Source organism: Patagioenas fasciata, chromosome 21 (assembly GCF_037038585.1).
Source record: "Patagioenas fasciata isolate bPatFas1 chromosome 21, bPatFas1.hap1, whole genome shotgun sequence".
Classification (NCBI taxonomy): Eukaryota; Metazoa; Chordata; class Aves; order Columbiformes; family Columbidae; genus Patagioenas; species Patagioenas fasciata.
This window is the reverse complement of record NC_092540.1, coordinates 2870171-2876108: the sequence shown is the minus strand read 5'-3', so window position 1 is coordinate 2876108 and position 5938 is coordinate 2870171. Positions and strand designations below refer to the sequence as shown.

The 5938-nt window shown below is 50.9% G+C and overlaps 1 long non-coding RNA gene across 1 annotated transcript; it reads right to left on the bottom strand.

Annotated features, from left to right (window-relative positions):
• Nucleotides 1–1963: 1963 nt before the first annotated feature.
• LOC139829573 (uncharacterized) lies at nt 1964–5577 on the bottom strand. Its single transcript, XR_011742094.1, has 3 exons — nt 5439–5577; nt 4131–4228; nt 1964–3810 (listed from the first exon to the last, which is right to left on the bottom strand). It is a non-coding gene; the product is annotated as an uncharacterized lncRNA (long non-coding RNA).
• Nucleotides 5578–5938: the final 361 nt, after the last annotated feature.

The following is a 5938-nucleotide window of genomic DNA, read 5'->3' as shown; positions in this document are numbered from 1 at the left end:
TCTGTGTCCCTGGCACCGTGGGCTTCCCATGGATCTCCTCACCTCTCAGGCTTCACAGCTGTTAGAAGCACCAGCATATTTTATTATTGGCTCTATCAACATACTCTTTATTCATCAACACTGGATTTGTTCTTTTTGCAGGGAAGAGATGGGCAAAACCACATTTTGTTCAAAGAGATTTGCAACTGATATGTCTTCTTTTGTCGAAATCTCATATTTAAAGAACAAGGCAGCCGCCAGCAAAACAAATCCCACCAGACCATGTCCTGTCTGTAAGAAGCCAGCAACAGCAGAGGGTGAAATTCCCTGAAATAGGGGCAAATCACAGCAGAGAAGGAAGGACACAAGCGAAAAATGGCATTTTAAGCCTGGCAAATATACAGGTAATGAGTAAAATAAACTCCCTGGCTGTGAAACTATTGAAGCCATAGACCCAAAAGCGGATGATGGGATTAAAGTCAGGACCCCGGTGCCTGGAGGGGCTGCAGAATCTCCCCCGGTGATGGGCTGACACCCGCTCCTGCGGCAGGATTAGCCGCAGGACAGCTGAATCAGATGTTCAGCCCTTAACAGGATTATGTTCTTGGGAACTCCAGTGAAAATACAGACGCCCTGCCTGCGGTGCGGGGGGTCAGCGCCCCACAGCCCACCACTCACACAGCGTCCCCGTGGGTCCCCGGGTGGGAGATGCAGCCCTGTTTTGTTTGAAATGTCATAATAAAGCGTTGCGCTGAGCTCCTCATGTGTGCACACGGAGCTGGCTCAGCTTTCATAGAATCACAGAATGATTTTGGTAGGAAGAGGCCCTCAAGAGCATAGAGTCCAAGTGTTCCCCCACCCCGTCACTGCCCCATGTCCTGAGAACCTCATGTCCGTCTGTCCAACCCTCCAGGGATGGTGACTCCACTGTTGCCCTGGGCAGCCTGTTCCAATGTCTCACAGCCCTTTCCAGTAAAAATTGTTCCTAATATCCAACCTAAACCCCAAGAGTCACAGAAGAGACAGCACACGGAGCTGGGATCCCAGCCCAGCATCTCCCAGAGCGGGTTGGAGCCCCCCAGGAGCGCAGGGGCCGTTCCTTGGGGCAGGGAAGGGACATCCCGTCATGCCAGGCACCACAACCAGGGAGCCCACGGGCAGGAGAGCAGCTGGCGAGTCTTCTCCACTTCTAGGTTTTGTACCCCTGCTATCAAGTGGGGTCTTTCAATATTTCCTAGGAACTCTGGATCAAACCCTGGATTTCCATGGAAACACAAAGCTTCAGGTGTCCAACATAAGGGTCTTCTCCACATTCCTCCAGGGAGCCCGGATGCTTCCCGAGCCACACTCCTCACCCACCAGGATTAACTGAATAATCAGATCAAAACCAAATGACAAACGCAGCTCAGTGAGATGCTGCTCTCATTGTATCTCTATTTCCTTGAACAGCAGATTTGCACCAGATCAGACCTTTTTAAGGCACAGGGAAGCACCGAGCAAAACAGAGCTGCACAATTTCCAGGTTAACAATGATTTTCACCTGCTCCAAGCTGCCATCTCCACAATAGCTCTTGCTGCCTAACGCTGGTTCCCGACACAGCAGCACAAGGGTTATCAGAGCAAACGCTCTGTTCTTGGCACACCGGGGCTGAAAGCACAGCTTGCTGCTCTGGCTCCTTGTTGGATTTCAGAGAGCCTGGCGACTGAAAAGCTGATCCAATTTAGCCACAGTTCATTATCCGGCATAGCATGACATGGGGACACTTGCAGACATAATCCAGCTTCCTCCTGCCTTGCAAGATGTATTGACCAAAGGCAAGAAAACAGAGCATTAATAGCTCTCTGCTGTGCAGATGAATCCAGGCAGCAGCAATGAGATTCTTTGGGCTATTTCTAGCCAATCTCACACAAGAGTAAATCAGAAGCTTCTACAGACTTCCATTAAATTTCTCTCCATTAATACCAATGGAACCGAGATCAGAATTTGTCCTCTTTTTTCATACTTTTCTGGTATTTTTTTAAAAAATGCTAAAACTCTTCAGCTCCTAGCTGAGCTTAGGATGAAAGTTAACCTCTGAACCATACCAGCATCTTTCATGTACACAATACAGAGAGAGCTCTTTTTTACAGCGAGTTTCGATCAGCAGCGGGTATTTCAGCCTGTCTCTGTTCGCCCCCATCCTCACCTGGGAGCCGGGATACAAGGGAACCACCCAGAAGGAGCGAGAACCACAAATGCCACCTCTGTCCATTTGAACTCATGTCACCCAGGGTAGGGCAGTCACACCACGCCAATGAGAGCGGTCCCAGTGAAACCTGGGGAACAAGACTGGCCAGGACTGGGCACGAACAAGAGGAGAAAGAGGACCCTGTTCTCCCTGTCCCCAAGAATCTCGCTCTCACAGCAACAAAGAGATATTCATTAATTAAGACATCTCTCATGCCAGAGAGGTTTTAGTCCATATGCGTTTTTTCAAAATATACACATGTGTATGCACACCTATGCACACCAGCTTTCAGTATCCAAACGATCATTAGCGGTCCTCTTTGCACCTACCACCCATCTCCGCTGTCCATAAAAAGGGGATCACAGCAGTTTAGAAGGGGAATAAAGGGCAATTCCATCTCTTGTGGGTGTTTTGGGGTGGGTAGTCGGGCTCTGCAGGGAGCTGTGGTTTCACAGCTCAGAGCAGCCCTGCCGCAGGGCTCTTGCTCACTGCCTGCCTTTGTGGAGCAGCTCTCTGGGTAGGTCGTGTCCACCCCAGACAGATCTTGGGCAGAAGACAGCCTGGAACAGCCAGGATGGATGCTTGGAAGAGGAGGAGGCTCAAGAAAGCATCACCTGGCCTTGCGGTGGGATGTGCCAGACCTCCCAGCGCTGCTCTGCAAAGGGTCAGCACTGCCCACACTAAATGGAAACTGGATCCAAAAGGCAAGCTGAGCCTCCCAGCCCTTTGGAAAGGCTTTTGCAAGCCCTTTGCTTGCCCATCGGCTCCCACACATGTGCCTCATGCTACAGAGAGCCTGTGCACAGGTGCAGCAGGCTCCGGGAGGGGGGTTACTGATAACCATAGCGTCACTGGGGCTGCTGCCAGCTCCATGTAATGCCTGGTCCAGAGTGGGCAAAGCTCGTGGCAGCTCCTCACCATCACAGCAGGACTGAGCTCAGCCTGTGTCCTGCTGAGCCCTTGGGGCAACACAGCAGCTTCATCCTGTCCCATCCTTTGCCCACGTACAGCTCCCAGGAACATCCAGCACCTCCCGGTGTGGGCTGCCAGGAGCAGGCAGGGATGCTGCCCATCCTCCTCCTGAACCTCCACCACCTCCTGCCCTTCCCAAACCACACCTGAGAAACTGTATTTCTTCCCTCCCCGTGGGGCCCAGCAGCCCCGGCCGTGGTCCTGACAGATGCCTCATGCGAGGCAGCGTACGGGCTTTGTAATAACCTGATATCTGATCTGGAGTTCTCTGGCCTTTCCTCTCAGGCGGACAGTCCTTCGAGCCCATTCAGGGACTATGAGTCACTGAAGAAGCACTTAAAATCCATCCCCGATGATAAGGTTAGAGCGATGCGCGGTGCGTTTCCTGCCCTAGTTTGGAGTTATGGGCTCTCTACACTTCTATGCTTATTCCACCTTCTCTTTCTCCTTCCAAATTCCCCATCACTCTGGGCTGCAGAACCGGGGGAAGGTGAACTCGGAGTCTGAGAGCCCCGGGAGTGGGTGGGCGCTGAGCGCGGGTTCACAGCAACAGCAGTAAATCGTCATCACTGTCGGGCACTCGTCCGAACAGCATCCGCAGCTCAGCAGCATCCCCCTTGCTATCAGCTGCCTAGGATAAGAAATTTGCCTTACATTAGTGAAATTATTATTCTTAATACTTAGACGCTGATCATATTCCCAAGGAAAAGGAAACATAAATCCTTCCTGGCACTGACAGCGACAACCCACATCCCTAGATATAAGGGAACTAATTAAGCCTGGTCTTTGCAGCCAAAGCCCAACCAGTGTGTTTGTACAAGCTTTACGGTCAAAGTATGTGCAGGATTTGGCCCTATTTCCCCGTTTTTATTAATCACAGGAAAAATTCTCCATTTAGAAACAATGCTAGAGATATACCTGATAGGGTTTTTTTTTCCCTTGGCCACTTACCACTTGGCAACAGAGATGAAGTTCTGTCTTTGCAAAACATTTTGAAACCTGTTTCTGTTCCAATTCAGAATCACCCACCCCAAAGCTTTCCAGGTTATCTGTAAAAGAAAACTCAGATAAATGGATGGCTTGAAATGCTTCAACTGATAAACTCTAAATATATTATTTTAACTGTAATTTTGGTTTGCATAATAAAGTAGAGTGAAAATGTTAACAACCACAGAAGAAAAAGTCATTGGAAATGGAATGGGTTGTTTTGAAAATGAGGAAACGGAACATTTTCGTGCCCTGGGGACCACCTCAAAGCTTGACAGAGTTTCACAAAACATTTCAAGTTTGATGTGCTGTGTTTCGGGGGGAGCCGAGCTGTCCCTCCTGCGGAGGGCGAGGGAAAACTCCAGGAGCAAAGAAAACAGCTGGAAACCAGGACATGGCGCAGAAGCACCGCAGTGGTACTGGTCCCTCCAGTTGGGTTCCAGTGCTCCCAAGATGGTTTAGGCTCGGCTTTGCAAGCCTGAGCCCTGCTTCAGGCTCTCCAGCAGTGTCCAGAGGACACTGGGGACATGGGACAGACAGCCCACGCCACTCCACTCCTGTAAAAACCCACCTCAAACCCTTGCCTGGTTCTAAATAAAGCAGCTGCTGACCTCGGAGATTAATCAGTGGGCCGGTGTCTCTGCGTGATGTCACCCCGTGTTTTTCCACAGGCCTGTCAAATTTCAGCCCCGTCTGATCTGCCGATGACAGCCGGGGCTTGCGCCTGCCAGACAGCACCGGGACGGCCGCGGTCGGTGGGAGGGAGAAGCCGAGCGGAGGCCGGCAGGATTTATGGCCGTTTTCTCCCCAGCACGCACTCCTGCGCTCCCCGCCGCACACACAATACACAGATGCCTCGGAAGGATGATGGAAACCGGGGCTGCTTGGCGCGGCGCAGGTATTTTTAGGTGTTATTGCACCGTTTCTGGCTTTCGGTGACTTTTATGACTAATGCAGCTGGATTTGCGGCAATCAATCTGAAGCTGGTCGGTCGTGTGCACCGAGCTGCAGTTCACCGGTCTGGTAGGTGGGGATGAGAAAGATGGAGCTGGGTCCAAGCTGATGTTGTGGTGCAGGATGAGTTCCACAATGGGAAACCAGCTCTTCCCAGGGCACCACATCTGGCAAATGCCTCCAGGAAGGCACAAAACCTCCTGGGTGGAAACCTGGGTCTGATATTAGGCAGAGCTTTAATTTCACTATTCAACCTTTACCTGTGCTTGCAGCTGGACCCAAACACCTTCCCACATTTATCAGGCAGGAGTTACCCACCTCTTGCATCAGTGGGCACACATGGGAGCAGAGACTGTCCCCACATTGTGTGTGCCCAGATAGCAATGGAGTCCAAAGGGTCACCAACACTACGCAGCTGCAAAGCCAGGCACTGCATGTCCACACAGCAATTAATCAATTAATCTGAAAAGGAACAAAGCAATTAACAAGGAAACCAGGGGACCAACAAACAAATCATATGTCACGGCTCTCCTAAAGGGCTGGCTCGTGCCTGTTTGTTTGGCTCCTGTTTCTATGGTGGTGGAGGCCGTTATGAAGGGTCAATTCATCGTTCTCGTTATTTGTAGCTATCCAAAATGTATTCTTAGCCTCTCCAACCTTGGAGAAATAGCCAGGGGCAAACCAGGGACTGTTTGGCTCTTGGGAGCTGCCGTTCTTTTGGGGAATAAAAGACCTTCCTTTCATAGCCAAGTACTGAGGTTGTGAGGGCTCAGCGCACCTGAGGCAGCAGCTCAGCACTAACCACATCATCTCCTGTA